Raw genomic sequence first — 18,961 nt, 5'->3', positions numbered from 1 at the left:
CCTGTCACACCCCTAAATTTCCACGTATTACCGGTGGGCCCGATGGGGATTATCGTGACGTAGTTGATATCATCATAGTCAAACAACACAATTTAAATGCACAGCGGAAGCAAAAGATAGATTTTATTTCAACCAAATAAAAGTGTAATATTAAGTATCACATCATGGTCAAATAATATCCACAGGAGGATCAAAAACAAAGAGGAAACTTGTTCAACAGACTTAAATGCATCCAAGCTTGCGAGACTCTTATTGATGTTAAGGAGAGGCCAGCCTATTACGAGTAGTATCTGCACTTAGTCTTTTTGAGAAAATACGTCAGTTTACACTGGTAAATACAATTTAACTGACTCATTTTGAAAAGGTTTAAAATTGATTTGAATGCACACGGCACAAAAGATTTTTATAACTTGGGATAATTATTTGAATATAAACTTGTAAAAGAATTACATGTTTCTTATGCGTTCAGTAGCCCGGGTTTACACCGGGTTAGAGATCAATAGACACACCACATGATATAGTCCCGCAGCAGTTAATCCCGAAACCGGCGGTTATACCTTACTATTTATTTATGCACTAGCGGGTGTACGCCTACACCCGCGTGCTTTGGTCATGGCCATTTCTTAAAATGATGCCAAGGATATCTGGGACATGGTCATTAACCCCCCAAAGGCTTTAAGCAAACGATAAAATTTTAACGGGTCATTTCAATAATTTAACCTTCATTTGATTAAAGATTCAATGCCCGACCAAGCAGTATTTTATATACCGTACCCGAAGCCCGTATAGGGAAAATAAGTTAAAAGTATTTACCTTTGCAAGTAATAATCACAATAAGCAAGTGCACGTAGCTTTTACCGGGTATCTTATTCTAGAACGAAGGTTTATAATAACCTATTAGATTTCTAACGGGTCTTTCATTTAGCCTAAGCTTAGACCGGTTAGTTATAAAGGAAGATACGGTTCAAACGCATGACAAAGCGAAGACCGTTTTAGAATGTGATTTTGACCCGACACGCTTGTATGCTTGTTTACTATGGGTATCTTATACACATTCTGGATTTGAGACAAAAATGATATGGTTTGACCCATTTCGGCTAATATATGCAAACTAGTTACATAAGCCAATCCAAACGCGCAAAGTGCGTAACGAGTAACCATATGAATCATATACAAGTTTCCTAAGTTAATATGCCTTAAATTTGTTGTAACATCAGTAAGATATCTTCTATTATGCCCAAAGTGATTTTAAACACAAACTATGCCTCGTAAGGGCATTTTGGTCATTTAAAAGGTTATAAAAGAGTTTAATCAGCAATCTGAGTTACAGGTCTGATTTATTCAGTAAATATACTTAATTTATCAAGTTATAATAGTAGGGTATCATCTATATGTGAAGTTTATTAATTATAACCATACTATGCACCGTAGGGGCATTTTGGTAATTTCACATAAGCCTAAAAGGTCAAAACTGGAAATCTGAGTTTAAAACTTTTGCTTACTACTACAGTATAAAAATTTATTGAATATATTAGTAGGCATTAATCCTTATATGTTTAAAATAGTTTTGATTTATTCAGTAAATATACTTAATTTATCAAGTTATATTTTTATAATTCCAGAAGGCTCAAAATAATTTATTTATCATATTAGATCAGTAGAAAAAGGTTTGGTATCAAAAGGATTTGTAAAACTCATTTTGTAGCCCGAAAGGGCAAAACCGGCAATAACCGAAATAAGCTTAGAACTCTAAGTTATGCTCAGCCTAAAAATAAATAAAAATCCCAAAATATTATTTTATATCAGTAAGTATAAAGTTTGGTATCAAAAATTGGATTTAGATATGCTATATGCTAATTATGCCATTTAATTCACAAAAAGATTTCTAATTACGCTAATGAGCATACCTCCTAATATAGACCTCAAACTGATGTCAAATTTTAGGTACAAGTTTATAAATCAGTAACTAAGGTGTCTACTCTTTTACTTTATCAAAAATCACATTTTAAGGTGAAAAGGGCATAATAGTCAACATTTAAGCATTTAACGGAAACATGCATGTGAATCGGATAACTAATGAACCAAGTTGTATAATCTCAGAGAGATATACTTATATGAAACCTAGTCCTAAATAAGCTCTAAGGCATTTCTAAACTATGCTCAAATGGGTCAGAACTGAAAGTCAAAGCAGAAGTCAAACTATGCGACTTTCGGTTCCAAACCGAGCCTAACTGAAAATTGTCGGGGTGAACATGTTTAGACATGTTCTTACATTAGTTACCAAGTTATATTAATGATAAAACAGGTTGCATAGCTTCTACATTGCTAATTATGCATTTATTTGAAATTAAGCTTTCTGTTGACTTTTTAAGATCAAGTTTGACCCGACAATTGACCTAGTTAGAGTGGGAATCAGAGGGTACCCTTTTAAGGGTTTGTTATCCACATAATTACCTACTCATAGGTATTTTTAATTCGAGATTTGACTGGGTAATTATTGATTAATCTCGAAGTCAAACCTTAATTACGATGGTTTGACTTTTAGCTAATTAACTAAGCTAAACTGAATTAAGAAGGGTTAAGGACACTTACAAGAGTCCTAATTATGATTATGGAGCCTAAGAGAAGTTGGTTGGTGACCAGAGAACTCCAGAGACCAGCTTGAAGTGAGTTTGAATGAATGTGAAAAATGGTTGCAACTTCACTTCTTTATATAGGAACCCCAAATGCACAAGATCATGCCAAGCCACTCTACTGATGTTATGGGATGTTCCCAGGTGTCCCTATGTTGCTAAATACCAGTTGCAAGGTCCCTGTTTTCGAAAACCACCCATATAAGGCGGTGCAACCTGCTGAACAGGCAGCTGTCCAATTTCTGCTGCCAGCGACTGGCTTACGGACCGTAAGCAAAAGCCCTTGCGGTCCGTATACATCTCTTGCGGACCGTATGCTCAAACGGATGCGGTCCGTAACCGACCCTGGCTTATATCGCCCAGTTGCAGAGCTTGCGAACCGTAAGCCTAAGGCCATACGGTCCGTATCCGATGACCAGAAAACAAAAACTTGCAAACTTTAAGGTTTTGACCATGCAACTTTTCTAGTCCGAATCTTGTGCTTCTTTTCAGTAGAGGGGACCAAGTTTTCAGCCTTTGCATGCACTTATAACTTTGGATTCTTGTGGGAGGTTTTAGATGTCAAAATTATCGAAAATTCACATTGGATCCATGTCTTTGGTTATATCCACTTTATTATTTAGGATAACCAGATTTATTTACACAATTTAGATGTTGATTAAGTATATCATGGTTAGGGATTTATTAATAGGTCGCTCAGAGGTATAAATTAACATGTCGACGCTTTTAAATCCTACCGTACATCTTTATCTGGATCTGGGTTCATAACACGATTGTATTAATTGACACGTGTCTTTATTTTATTGGGTACAATTTTACGAGGTGTTACATATGAGTAAGAGAGATGAGTTGAAATTTGAATGTGGAGCTAGATTCATATATGTTATTTATATTGTTCGAATATATGGTTTGAATTTTGAATCTGGAGCCAGAATTTTGAATCTGGCCAGAGGTTTGCTTTTCTTATGAAGAGCAGAGGTTTGAATTATGAATAAAGAGCAGAGGTTTTAATTTTGAATGAAGTGTAGAGGTTTGACTTTTAATTGAAGGGCAGAGGTTTGAATTTAAAATGTATTTTAAATTAAGCTTTATGATGCTATAATGACATAAGAAAAACATTGTTGGGCAACCTTTACGGCTGCCACCTCAGCTTTTCTTATGTCACTGTGATTTCTCCGTTTATAGAAAGTATAGATAATAGATAATAGATATATAATAGATTTAGCACTTTCTAAATGCAAGGGACAAAAGTAAAGGGTGAGTTTTTATGCACCAACACTCGTACTAAATACAATAACATTGTTTTTAAGTGTATTACAATTATATTAAATTTACATTGTTATCTGATAGATAGAGTTGTATTATATAGTAATATAAAGAGTAAATTACAAATTTTGTCCTTTATTTATATAGCCAATTTCAGGTGGTGTCTTTGGTGTTAAAATTGATGGGATTTGTAATTTATGTTTCAAAATCTTGAACGCTACATCCATTGGCCGTAACCAAGCTAATTTTTCTTGTTAAATTTGGTCACCCAAGGGTATTTTAGTCCTTTTACCCATCACCAAACTCCACCAATGTTACCACCACCACCACCACCACCACTACCACCGCTATAAGCAACCACCACCCCTACCAACATCATATGTCTAAAAAACATCAACCCTAAGAGTGTAATCCACCCAACTTTGAAAAAACAAACCCCAAATTACATCTAATTCCCCCAATTTCACATCCAAATCATCTTAGACCTTTCACCAATTGTTTCCCCGTCTTCAATTCATCATCCTACAAACAACATCTGATTCCCCAAATTTCACATCCAAATTATTTTCCAAATCTCTAATTTTGACCAAATCATATTCATTTCCTTCATTATTTAGCTAATCTCATTTAATTTGAAGAAATATGGTCACTTTATTGCTTTTACGGTTAAACTTTGAGTTGGGATTTAGTAATTTTGGTTTGATTTATGCGGTGAACTTCGACGTCTGTGGTGAACGAATTTTGGCGAACGATGACGTCTGGATGGGTGTGGATCTGAAAAGTGGCGGATCTAGCCCAAAAATTTAGAGGTATTCTGGCGTGTGTGCGGGTGTGTATAAATTTTTAGATATATTTTAAGCACTTTTTATTCATGAATCAAGCTTTAAATTTATAAAACACGATATAGTACTATCACTCTACACACGTTAGGGCAAGTGCACCCATCATAGACGTAGTATAGTGATGGCAAAATACCGAGGTTGTCCAAGGACACAAGAGCTTTTAATACCGGCTTATCGTTAACGTCTAATCTAACCAACTTTTGATAAAAGTTTTGAAAGTTTTAAAAGATAAACTAGAAAAAAAATATAAGGAAAACAAATAGACAAGAAGAAATCACTTGGTTCCAACTCCTCTTTTATGTATCCATTGATGATTTTCGCACTTTGGGCTTTTTAAGAGATTATCTTAGTTATAGTGGTAGGCCCCCTTCTAGGCAACGTTACCCTCAACCTATTGGTCGGAGTCAGCAAAGATACAGTCCTGCAAGGTCGGATTATTGAAAGACAATTAAGTAAGTTATTAATGCGAAAAGTGCTAGGCCCCTCTTGGGAAGGCGACGTTACCCTCAACCTATTGGCCTGAGTCAGCAGCGATATAGTCCCGCAAGGTCGGGTTAATGTTTTAATAGTAGTTTATAGATAAGGGATTACAATTGTTCTTACTTCCCCCATTTTGATGCTATCTGCCTCAAGGGAAGTCCCACTAATCTTGAATCAGGTACTCGCAGGACCTATACACTGAACGAGGCAAGAACTTTACCCAAACACCCTTCTAACCCCCTTCCAGGCAGTTAACGCGCATTATATAGACCGTAAAGACACGAATGAGTGAATCAACAAAATATGAAGAAATGATTAAGTAAAGTTCACCTTCAATATAAAAAAACTAGTTATTAAAGTCATTAATACATACCCAAATAAAAAGTTTCCAAAGATTGGAAATCAAAAGTAATACATAAAAGATTTGTCTTCACCAAGTGATGTAAGAGATTCAGCCAAGCATGGCCTTTGTTTGACAACAACTCTTAGGATCGATCTTGGATCCCGAGACTACTACACGGGGCCGTGCTCAGCCCAACACACCTCGTGCTCACTGAACACGCCCCCGTGCCCAGCCTTTTGTTTAAATTTGATACGGGCAATCTGACCACGGGGCCGTGCTCAGCCCAACACACCCCGTGTTCAGCTACCCAGTAACATAAAATCTTGTTTTTAACCCACTTTTACACATTTTAATCAACCGAAAAAACTTATTTTTGGAACACATTGAGGACAATGTGTAATTTAAATGTGGGGGGTATGCTAAAACCTTGAATTTTGCAAGTCCTAATACAAAGCCTTACAAACAACTCTATTGAAACCGCTAATCACCCCAAATTTTTTCAAAAACTTTTCATTTTTTTACTTGTCTTGATTTAATTTGGGAGTAACAAATTCTAAAAAGGTTATATTTTTACGAATTTACAACCGATAACATCGTGATAAAAAGAACCAACATAAGAAAATTATGAAATGGCATGACAAATCTAGTTAAAATTTGATTATATATATTTGATCATATTAAAAACCCATTCACACAAAAAGTGAGTTTTGAGCCTTAAATTGAGCATATAAATACACATCTTTAAACTAAATGCTCATCTTTCGTTTCTTGTGTGACTAGCCGCTTGGTTTCTTACGACTCTAGAACTTGCCATGACGATACATTCCCGGTCCTTACCAACTTAAACCCAAGTAAGTAAATGATGGAGGCATTAGGACTAACCATTTTTCTTTTCAACACCATTATTTTTCTTTTTTTTTACCACCTACCCAAAATCCCCCTAGTTAACCCCTTTGAGCCTAAACCGTTTCGTTTCAAAACCCACAAAACAAACACCCTTTACCCACCACAAAACCTTTTTCTTTTCAAACCCATTTTGTTTTAGTAAAAAGCTCGGTTATCTTGTGCAAAAAAAGAAAGAATTTTGCAATAACCAAACAAGTTCCTTAAAATCTTGTTTGAATATGCTTAGTTTGAATGAATGTAAAAAAAAGGATTCACGACAACCGACGCTTTTTACGCTTTTAGCCATTTTTACTAGCCACTAACCCAAAACCACCTACCTTTAACCCAAGCCTAACCCTTCCCCAAAAAGTCATCTTGATATTTACAAAGGTTTATAGTTAAAAAGGAGGAGGATTGATTGCTTGGCAAGCTTATGGTAGGAGTAAGTTCCATGCCGCTCTCGAGTGCTTCACAAAAATACATCTTCGGCCGAGTGTTGAGTGATCCCCCGTGAGGTATGTGAACTTGTATATAAATGAAATTTTAAAGAGGCATGTTATGCCCAAATAAATAATTTCTCTTATGTAATGTTCTAAATAAATCATGACGAATAGAAGTGTAAATAAAATAAAAATAAAACCTAATAAAAATCTTGGAATCCCGACACTCTACGACAAGCCCAAAAACCTTCTCTTCTACCCATTCCATTTGGGAGTGTAAGCTACATTATAAAGAGTTTTACATGAGGACAAGCAAAGATTCAAGTGTGGGGGTATTTGATGTGTGTAAAATGCAACATATAAGTTACATCAAATAAGGCATAAAACTAACCCTTTTTTAGCACTAATGTTGGAAAAAGTGTGCTTTTGTCTTTCTTTTGTATTTTCAGGATTAAATGAGCTCAAATGAACAAAAGAAGCAAAAAGGTAGCTAAATCTAACATAAATACAAGAAAATGAATAAACGTGGCATGCCCGACCCCTCGACAGCATCTTCCCAAGCAAAAACAAGAGAACAGAAGGCTGAACACGCCTCGTGCTCAATGAGCAAGGGGGCGTGCCCAAGTGTCTGCAGAAAAGACAAAGTTGTAGAAGCTTCTATCACCCACCACGGGGGCGTGTCCAGCGGACACGTGGCCGTGGTCAACTCTAAGATTCGCAGAATCTAGGCAAATCTTGATAGTACAGATACGCTTCTGCACACGGGGTCGTGCCCAGCGGACACGGGGGTGTGGTCAACTAATGCAGACAAACTGCATTTAATGAAGAAAGAGAAGAGGTATGGACACTGGGCCGTGTCTGGGCTTCTGTGCAGGCTATAAATAGGGGTGCTTGGCTCACTTGCAACTCATCCCTTGGCAAACCACATCTCTCACACTTCACCTACCCACCACCACCATCACACCCCACATCCACCACCATCATCCATCATCCATCATAGAGTGTGTGAGTAGTCTCGGGATCCAAGATTGATCGTAAGATTTCTTGACAATCAAAGGCCATGTTTGCCTAAGTCTCTTACATCACTTGGTGAAGACAAGCATTTATTGTAATACTTTTTATTTTTAATCTTTTCGCACTTTTTATTTGGTTATGTGTTAATGACTTTAATAACTAGTTTCTTATGTTGAAGGTGAATCTTTCTTATCATTTGTCCATGGTGTCTTGGTGTTATTTTATTGTCTATATAAAATAAAAGATTTTCACCATTCATATCTCCACGGTCTATATGGAGATATGTTGACTACCTGGTCGGGGGTTAAGGGAATGGTTTGGTAAGAGTCTTGCCTTGTTCAGTGTATAGATCCTGCAATGACCTGGGTCAAGTTTAGTAGGACCTCCTTCAATACCCACTGGTATTGGATGGCGGGGGTCCGAACTCCTTGACCCCCTCATATGTAAACTACTATTAAAACTTTAACCTGGCTATTTAGAATTGTATCCCTGCTGACTCAAACTACTTAGCCGAGGGTAACGTCACCTTCAAAAGAGGGGCCTACCACATTACGCATTAATAACTTAATTAATTATCTTTCAATAATCCAACCCTTTAGGATTGTATCCTTGCTGACTCAAACTACTAGGTTGAGGGTAACGTCACCTTCAAAAGAGGGGCCTACTACTATAACTAAGATAATCTCTTAAAAAGTGCGAAAGTGTGGAATTAATCAAAGGTTACACTAAAGGCGAGTCGGATCCAAGTGATTCATCTTGTCTATCTGTTTTTATTTTTTATTTTTATTTTTATTTTCAGCATTTTTAGTTTTTATTTTCTAATTTAAAACCTTTTTCTAAACTTTTAATTTGATTAGACGTTGAGGATAAACCGGTATTAAAAGCTCTTGTGTCCTTGGAGGACCTCGGTATCTTTCCAACACTATACTACGCTCACGATGGGTGCACTTCCCCATATGTGTGTTTGGTGTTAGTAAATATCGTATTTTATAAATTTAAAACTTGACTAATGTGTTAAAAAGGGCTAAAAATATACATAAAAATATATACCACCACACACGCATCAAGTTTTTGGCGCCGTTGCCGGGGATACAAGGATTTTAAGAAAGCTTAAAATCGACGGCCTAATAGGGTTTTCAAAACCTTTTTAAAACGCGCGCACATTTTTTCTGCATTTTAGTTAGTTTTTGCATTTACAGTAGCCTGAACACGGGGCTGTGCTGCATTTTTTCATAAAACACCCAGATACAGAGTCTGAACACGGAGACGTGCTCACTGAACACACCCCCGTGCTGCACAAAACCAGTCACTTTTATTTAAACGCCCAGATACAGATCCTGAACACGGGCCGAGTCCATTGAACACGGGGTCGTGTCCAGCCTCTGGCTCCGTTTTTATTTTTGTTTTCTGGTCTCGAGACTCTGTTGTGGTCTGCTGAGTGGTTCTTATGGATCAATACTCAGGAGATTACAGTTACACCTATGAGGAGGATGATTATAGGGAAGACTATTGCACCATTTGTGGTAACCCGCACTCGGTACAATATTGTGACTTATTTCAACCATCCACTTCATACACCTATTATGAGGAGCCCATGTACGAGCCATCAACTTCATACACATCCTATGAAGACCCAAGGTATGAACCTTCTCCCTCATACTCATATTTTGATGAACCAAGGTATGAGCCTTCATACTCATACTTTGAGGAACCAAGATATGAGCCTCCACCTTCATATGCTTATTATGAGGAACCATGGCGTGAACAACCCACCTCATATGAGTACTATGAAGAACAAAGTTACGACCCTTATCCATCATATACTTACAATGAAGAACAATGGTGTGAACCATCTACTTCCTATGAGTATTATGAGGACAAAGGATCGAACATCCGGATTCAAGCTTTCAGGATCCCGATCCTTATTCTATAACCCACATAGCCGATAAGATAATAGAACACATTAAAAATATCGAACGTTGCATAAAAGAATCCCGCGCAAGGGAAGAGGAGTCCCGCGCAAGGGAAGAATTAACTTGTAATAAAGAAGAGATAGTTGAAAACGTGAAAATGGAAGAACAATTAAGTGAAAAACCGACACATGAGCTAAACAACGAAAAAGGTGAGTTCGACAACGTTATAACCAAAGAAGAGTCTAATTTTAAAGAAATTAATCTCTTGTCACATTCTTTCGAAAACCATTGTTTAGTACTCATTCATGCTAAGTTTTTAAAAGAGTTAAACACTAACACTAAAATTGACGAAACGGTAAGCATTAAGTTAACAAATGATCAAACTGCGCTAATAAAAGAAGACCCATTTGAAATTAACATTACACCGGTTCTATGTTTTTTTTAAAACTCCTTTATTAGTAATATTACAATTGATAAAGATCTTTGTGTTAATATAATGCCAAACTACATTTTCGAAAAATTAAGTATTGGTGATTTTTCTCCACTTCAAATACCCATTTTTCTATCTAATCGAAAAACAATAAAATCAATAGGGATAGTTGAGGATGTGTTGGTCCAGTCCAACCAATTGGTAATCCCAACCGACTTCGTCATCCTTGATGACGCTCCACTAGTGTTGGGACGACCTTTTGTGAAAACCCACAAAGCTTTAATTAATCGGAAGAAGAACAACTTACCCATTCAATTAGGGGCTTTCAAAAGGTGTGTCGATCTTGAACGATCAATGAAATATCCAATCAGCAATGACGACCCCCTAATTCAAGTTGAGCCAGAACCACCCGATAAGGAGGGTCTAGCCAAGGACCCATATAAACGTGGCGCACCACGGAGGCATTCCGCGGAACTATACTTAGTTTTAGATTAGTTTAACTTTTATGTTTTCTAGTTTAGTTTTAATTTTCAGGAATAAAGCACACTCGAAATGGTGAAGGTTACTAAGGGAAACTTGAACCCACACCCCATGCACAAAAACAGAGCCTCCCGATAATTTTTCTTCATTACAGCAAGTTCAGCACGGGGCCGTGCTCAACCCAACACGCTCCGTGCCCGAGGTTCTGCAGAAAATGCCCAGTTCAGGTAACTGGACACGGGGCCGTGCTCACCGAACACGCACCCGTGCCCAGCCTTCTGTTTAAGTTTGATACTGGCAGTCTGACCACGGGGTCGTGCTCAGCCCAACACACCCCGTGTTCAGCTACCCAGTAACATAAAATCTTGTTTTAACCCACTTTTACACATTTTAATCAACCGAAAAACTTATTTTTGGGATACATTGAGGACAATGTGTAGTTTAAGTGTGGGGGGATGCTAAAACCTTAAATTTTGCAAGTCCTAATAACAAGCCTTACACAAAACTCTATTGGAACCGCTAATCACCCCAATTTTTTTCAAAAACTTTTCATTTTTTTTACTTGTCTTGGTTTAATTTGGGAGTAACAAATTCTAAAAAGGTTATATTTTTACGAATTTACAACCGATAGCGTCGTGATAAAAAGAACCAACATAAGAAAATTATGAAACGGCATGATAAATCTAGTTAAAATTTGATTATATATACTTGATCACATTAAAAACTCATTCCCATAAAAAGTGAGTTTTGAGCCTTTAATTGAGCATATAAATACACATCTTTAAACTAAATGCTCATCTTTCGTTTCTTGTGTGACTAGCCGCTTGGTTTCTTACGACTCTAGAACTTGCCATGACGATACATTCCAGGTCCTTACCAACATAAACCCAAGTAAGTAAATGATGGAGGCATTAGGACTAACCCTTTTTCTTTTCAACACCATTATTTTTCTTTTTTTTACCACCTACCCAAAATCCCCCTAGTTAACCCCTTTGAACCTAAACCTTTTCGTTTCAAAACCCACAAAACAAACACCCTTTACCCACCAAAACCTTTTTCTTTTCAAACTCATTTTGTTTTAGTAAAAAGCTCGGTTATCTTGTTCAAAAAAAAAATAGAGAAAGAATTTTGCAATAACCAAACAAGTTCCTCAAAATCTTGTTTGAATATGCTTAGTTTGAATGAATGTCAAAAAAAAAATTCACGACAACCGACGCTTTTTACGCTTTTAGCCATTTTTACTAACCACTAACCCAAAACCACCTACCTTTAACCCAAGCCTAACCCTTCCCCCAAAAGTCCTCTTGATATTTACAAAGGTTTATACTTAAAAAGGAGGAGGATTGATTGCTTGGCAAGCTTATGGTAGGAGTAAGTTCCATGCCGCTCTCGAGTGCTTCACAAAAATACATCTTCGGCCGAGTGTTGAGTGATCCCACGTGAGGTATGTGAACTTGTATATAAATGAAATTTTAAAGAGGCATGTTATGCCCAAATAAATAATTTCTCTTATGTAGTGTTCTAAATAAATCATGACGAATAGGAGTGTAAATAAAATAAAAATAAAACCTAATAAAAATCTTGGAATCCCGATACTCTATGACAAGCCCAAAAACCTTCTCTTCTACCCATTCCATTTGGGAGTGTAAGCCACATTATAAAGAGTTTTGCTTGAGGACAAGCAAAGATTCAAATGTGGGGGTATTTGATGTGTGTAAAATGCAACATATAAATTACATCAAATAAGGCATAAAACTAACCCTTTTTAGTACTAATGTTGGAAAAAGTGTGCTTTTGTCTTCCTTTTGTATTTTCAGGATTAAATGAGCTCAAATGAACAAAAGAAGCAAAAAGGTAGCTAAATCTAACATAAATACAAGAAAAGGAATAAACGTGGTATACCCGACCCCTCGACAGCATCTTCCCAAGCAAAAACAAGAGAACAGAAGGCTGAACACGCCCCGTGCTCAATGAGCATGGGGGCGTGCCCAAGTGTCTGCAGAAAAGACAAAGTTGTAGAAGCTTCTATCACCCACCACGGGGGCGTGTCCAGCGGACACGGGGCCATGGTCAACTCTAAGATTCGCAGAATCTAGGCAAATCTTGATAGTACAGATACGCTTCTGCACACGGGGTCGTGCTCAGCGGACACGGGGGCGTAGTCAACTAATGCAGACAAACTGCATTTAATGAAGAAAGAGAAGAGGGATGGACACGGGGCCGTGTCCGGGCTTCTGTGCAGGTTAAAAACAGGGGTTCTTTGCTCATTGCAACTCATCCCTTGGCAAACCACCTCTCTCACACTTCACCCACCCACCACCACCATCACAACCCACATCCACCACCATCATCCATCATCCATCATCCATCATAGAGTGTGTGAGTAGTCTCGGGATCCAAGATTGATCTTAAGAGTTCTTGACAATCAAAGGCCATATTTGCCTAAGTCTCTTACATCACTTGGTGAAGACGAGCAGTTAGTGTAATACTTTTTATTTTTAATCTTTTCGCACTTTTTATTTGGTTATGTATTAATGACTTTAATAACTAGTTTCTTATGTTGAAGGTGAATCTTCCTTGTCATTTGTCCGTGGTGTCTTGGCGTTATTTTACTGTCTATATAAAATAAAAGATTTTCACCATTCATATCTCCACGGTCTGTATGGAGATATGTTGGCTACCTGGTCGGGGGTTAAGGGAATGGCTTGGTAAGAGTCTTGCCTTGTTCAGTGTATAGATTCTGCAATGACCTGGGTCAAGTTTAGTAAGACCTCCTTCAATACCCTCTGGTATTGGATGGCGAGGGTCCAAACTCCTTGACCCCGTCATATGTAAACTACTATTAAAACTTTAACCCGGCTATTTAGGATTGTATCCCTGCTGACTCAAACTATTTAGCCGAGGGTAACATCACCTTTAAAAGAGGGGCCTACCACATTACGCATTAATAACTTAATTAATTATCTTTCAATAATCCAACCCTTTAGGATTGTATCCTTGCTGACTCAAACTATTGAGTTGAGGGTAACGTCACCTTCAAAAGAGGGGCCTACTACTATAACTAAGATAATCTCTTAAAAAGTGCAAAAGTGCGGAATTAATCAAAGGTTACACTAAAGGCGAGTCGGATCCAAGTTATTCATCTTGTCTATCTGTTTTTATTTTTTATTTTTATTTTCAGCATTTTTAGTTTTTATTTTCTAGTTTAAACCCTTTTTCTAAACTTTTTATTTGATTAGACGTTGAGGATAAATCGGTATTAAAAGCTCTTGTGTCCTTGGACGACCTTGGTATCTTAACAACACTATACTACGCTCACGATGGGTGCACTTCCCCATATGTGTGTTTGGTGTTAATAAATATCGTGTTTTATAAATTTAAAACTTGACTAATGTGTTAAAAGGGGCTAAAAATATACATAAAAATATATACCACCACACACGCATCAATAGCATCCACTCGTTGGTTCAATCTGACACTCTTTTCAATCAAACAAACAAATTAACCAATTTGCAAGCTTCAAATTGTGTGACATCCTTTATAATCAATCACGTCCATACATGTAACACCTCGAAAATTTTGCGTCCTATAAAGTAATGACACGTGTCATATGTTTGCACGTGGCAATAATTACTATAGAGGGACTAAAGTTGACAAACATAGAAAGTATGTGAATTCAAGAGTTCAAGATGTCAACAAGGGATAAATATACTTCACAGTAACCCTAAATGATGCTCGTACCTTCAAACGAATGAATCATGGATCATACGGAACGAAATGTGGAAGAAAGTGAGAGATTACAAACTACAGGGGTTAAATGTGTCAACATGTTTAAGTTATTCCTCTGAGTGACCCTTTAACAAACCCGAGGCTTTGTAACGGTAAAATATGCTCACTAGAATGCATGATATAAATTTCATCAAGTTCCGTTATAGAATGAGAAAGTTATGATCGTATTCGTACGCGAGGGGTTAAAAGCGTCGACATTGAAAGTTATGACTTTTCGGGTAATAATAAATTAACCGAGGATTAATAAGTTGGGTAAAAGTCCCGAGGACCTTATACGTAAATAAGAAAGGCCCAAAATGCAAAGTTACCCCTTCGAAACGCCAAGAGCCGACGGTAATAATTGAAAAAGATTTGAAAATCTTACAGCAGGTCTCAGGCGGGCCGCGTAAAGGTTGCAAAGGGCTTTACGCGGGCCGCGCTGACAGTGAAAGATATGGGTTCTGACAAAAGGATTCAGACGGGCCGCGTAAAGGTTAAGAGGACCCTTACGCGGGCCGCGTCAATGGCCCAAATACAGAAAAAGCGGACAGAAGCACTGTTTGGTGTTTTAACGGACTTAGATCATTATTGCAAGAGCATGGGCGTCCCCTAAACGACCCCTAGCACTCAGGGACACTTGTTGGTGATCTAGGAACTCTTGTAGACCTTGTTGTCAATGATCTAAGAGCTTATGAGCACTATAAAAGGCCACTAAGTTGCAACAAGTTCTTCACACCTTCCATCTGCATATTGGAGCATTTCTAGAGCTAAAGACTTCTCTCTAAGCTTCACAAATTGTGCATAGGACTTCAGTAAGTGTGCTCCACCCTTCTTAGTTAAGTTTTTGCTTAGTTATTTCATAAAAGTCAATCCGTCGTAATTAACGATTGACTTAACGATTAATCACAAATGGTCCAGTGATTAGTCGAATCAAAGGTAGTTATATGTTGGTAATTATGTGGGCATTAAACCCTTAAAAGGGCACCCTCTGATTCCCATTCTAACTAGTCCAAATGACGGGTTAAAGTTGCTTAGGAAAAGTCAACAGAATGCTAATTTTCGATTTAACGCATAATTAACAATGTAGATGGCATGTAACCTATTTTATCACTCATATAACTTGATAATAAGTAATATAACTGGTCTAAGCTTGTTTGATCCAACCATTTACTGTTTTGACCCGGTTCAGAACCGAAAGTCGCAAAACTTTGACTTTTGCTTTGACTTCAGTTCTGACCCACTTTGGTATGATTTAGATATGCCTTAGGACTCTCTTAGGACCAGGTTACATGATGGTATGACCCTCTGTGGCTGGTCCGTTGTTTTTCCGAGTCGTTTGCACATTTCCGTTATATGCTTAAATGTTGACCATAATGCCCTTTTGACTTTAAAACGAGAATTTTGGATATGTGAAAGAACAATAACCTTAGTTACTGATTTCTAAACATGTCCCTAAAATTTCATGTCAATCCGAGGTCTAGAATAGGAGTTATGCTAGATAGCGCAATTAAGAAAACTTTTGTAATTAAACGGCGCAAAGCATAAAGCCTATCTAAACCCAAATTTCGACACCAAACCTTTTACACACTGATGTAAAATAATATTTTGGGATTTTTAAATATTTTTAATTATTTTTAACCTGCTCATAACCTGCGGTTAGGGCCTTGATTCGGTAGATACCGAATATACCCTTTTCGAACATAAAATGAGTTCTACATGGTATTTTGACCCGAATCCAGTTGCTACTAATTTTAAATAAATAATAGAGTATTTTGAACTTTATAACCTGTTCGGAAAACTCAGATTTCCTGTAGAACTCAGAAATCTCCTTTATAATCTTTAAAATGACCAAATTACCCCTACGGGGCGTATATTGGGATTAAACTCGCTATGGGCATAATGGAAGGTATCCTACTGATATCACAACCTCTTTTAAGCATATTAACTTAGGAAACCTGTGTAAGACTCTTACGGTTACCCGTTACGCCATTTACGCGTTGGGTCTGGTTTATGTAACTAGTTTGCATAAATTAGCCGAAACGGGTCCAGCCTTGTCGTTTTTACCTCAAAATCCAGAATGTGTGTAGTTTACCCATAATGTACAAGTCTCCGAACTTGTTGGGTCCAAACCACATTCCATTCCCGATTTTCACCTTTCATGCGATTTTATCCTTTGAAACTGACCGGTCTAAGCTTAGGCTAAATTAAAGACCCGTTAGGATTCTAATAGGTTATTATAAACCTTCGTTCCAGCATAGGAGACCAGTAAAAGATACTTGCATTTGCTTGTTGTGGTTATTACTTGCTCAGGTAAATATTTTTAACTTATTTTCCCTTATACGGGCTTGGGGTACGGTATATAAAATACCGCTTGGTCGGGCAATTGACCCTAACTCATTAGTAGTTGGGTATTATCAATGTGACCTGCTTGAAAGTTGGTTTTGTTTGTTTTACGCCTTTGGGAGTTTAAGGACCATGTCCCGGATATCCTTGGCATCATTTTACGAAATGACCACGACCTTGACACGCGGGTGTAGGCGTACACCCGACAATGTGTCCATACTTATAAAGGTATAACCGTTGGTTTTCCCGCCGCGGTTCTATACTATGTGGTGCGTCAAATAACCTTAAACCCGGCACGAACCGGGCAACTGAACGCATAACGAACATGTAATTCTTTTACAAGATTAGATTTGATTAATTATCCCAAGTTATAAAAGTTTGTGCCTCGTGCATTCAAATCAATTTTATTAAACTTTTTAAAAGTGTCGGTTGAATGTATTTACCAGTGTAAACTGACGTATTTTTCTCAAAATGATTAAATGCAGGTTCTACACGAAATAGGCTGGCCACTCCTTAGCATCGTTAGAGTCTCGCAAGCCTGGATGCCACTATCTGTTGAACATTATTTCCTATTTTATTTTTGATCCCCTGTGGATTATTTCGACTACTTGTGATACTTGGATATTACATTTTGTTGGTTGAAATATATCTATCTTTATGCTTCCGCTGTGCATTTAAATATTGTGTGGTTTGACTATATTGTTGCCAACTATGTCACGGTAATCCCCCACCGGGCCCACCGGTGAAACGTGTGGAAAATCGGGGTGTGACAATACATAAACCACATACTCTTCATGGATCGACCCTGTACTACCGCTAACTCGTAGTTAAGGGTAATTTTGGCTTATAAATATTATCTTTGACTGGAGTGCGACACTCCGATCAAATTTTGGAGTCATAGCCCGGGCTACCCCTAATATAACCATTAATATACTCGTCCAATGGACTTATAAATATTATCTTTGACTGGAGTGCCCAATGGTGTGGTTGATAGTGGCAGAGAGAGTTGTATAGAGAGTATGTGGAAGAGAAAGATATAGGTAACTAGTTTAATACCCGTCCAATGGACGGGTATATTAATGGTATAATGACAAAAAAACTATTCTTTGTACTCTAAACAAAAGACTATTTGTTTAAAAATTCCTACGCCAAAGGTGAGTAATTTGTACAATATCCTCTCTCACTGTATCCCTTAGAGCATACTCTCCTCATACGACCCGATTCAATATTTTACTGTAACCAAACCAAAAATACAGTCAGTCTTCTTTGAGAGCTTACATCAAAATAGTAAGAAAGCAAAATTAGCACAAACCTCATGTTTGTACACTCCAAAGCTTTTATAAGATTGCATATACTGCAAGAAGAAAATAGTAAGGTGTTGAAATGAAATATGAAATAAGTTCATTTATAAGATTGCACAAGTGACATGCATCTAAACAACGTTTCTCTTCCATCACTAAATAAAGTTACAATCCCTGTAAATATGTAGAGAGGCCTTGAAAGATCATGTAAATCATGATGGAACTGTGTAACATTAAACCCATTTCTCAAGTGATAAGTATGCTTCACCATTAAGATAACATGTATTCAGAAATAGAAGGCATGGCAGGATAGAACATGAGCCCTTTTGGTAAGTGATGGAAGGCTTGACATGATACAGATCCCACCATTAAAGTCCTTCATTGCAAATTAGGGATGAGCAAATGGTACCGGTACCGATTCAATACAGATTTTTGACAATTTTGGTACCAGTATTTAGCGGTTTTTACCCTCAAATACCATACCCATACCGAACCGGCACCAAACCATATCGTACCGAGTATGTTCGGTATCGGTACCGATTACCGGTACCCATTTTTGGGGATTTTCGGTACCGGTATTAGGAGCTCAATTTATCCAGGTTGAAATCGTGTCACAATGGCTGACCTCCATAGAAAGTATAAATGAAAAAGAAAGATCATAGACTTTATATGGCCATGATTTTTGATCTTGAGGACTTTCAATGGCTGAGATCTTTCGAAAAAAACGGTTAGACTCATTTGCGTCAATATGGTATATAATTTATTGGTGGAAATTATCAAACCTACAAAAACAAAAATTGAGGATATATTATAAGGATGCTTT

General features: G+C 37.4%; 1 long non-coding RNA gene across 1 annotated transcript; it reads right to left on the bottom strand.

Moving 5' to 3' along the window:
- Positions 1-17,880: 17,880 nt before the first annotated feature.
- Positions 17,881-18,913, bottom strand: LOC110880902. The gene is made up of 2 exons (XR_002559501.2): positions 18,150-18,913; positions 17,881-18,070 (listed from the first exon to the last, which is right to left on the bottom strand). It is a non-coding gene; the product is annotated as an uncharacterized LOC110880902 (long non-coding RNA).
- Positions 18,914-18,961: the final 48 nt, after the last annotated feature.

The sequence above is a fragment of the Helianthus annuus genome, chromosome 10, assembly GCF_002127325.2.
Source record: "Helianthus annuus cultivar XRQ/B chromosome 10, HanXRQr2.0-SUNRISE, whole genome shotgun sequence".
Lineage (NCBI taxonomy): Eukaryota > Viridiplantae > Streptophyta > Magnoliopsida > Asterales > Asteraceae > Helianthus > Helianthus annuus.
The sequence above is the reverse complement of the archived record's forward strand: the minus strand, read 5'-3'. Positions and strand labels throughout refer to the sequence as shown.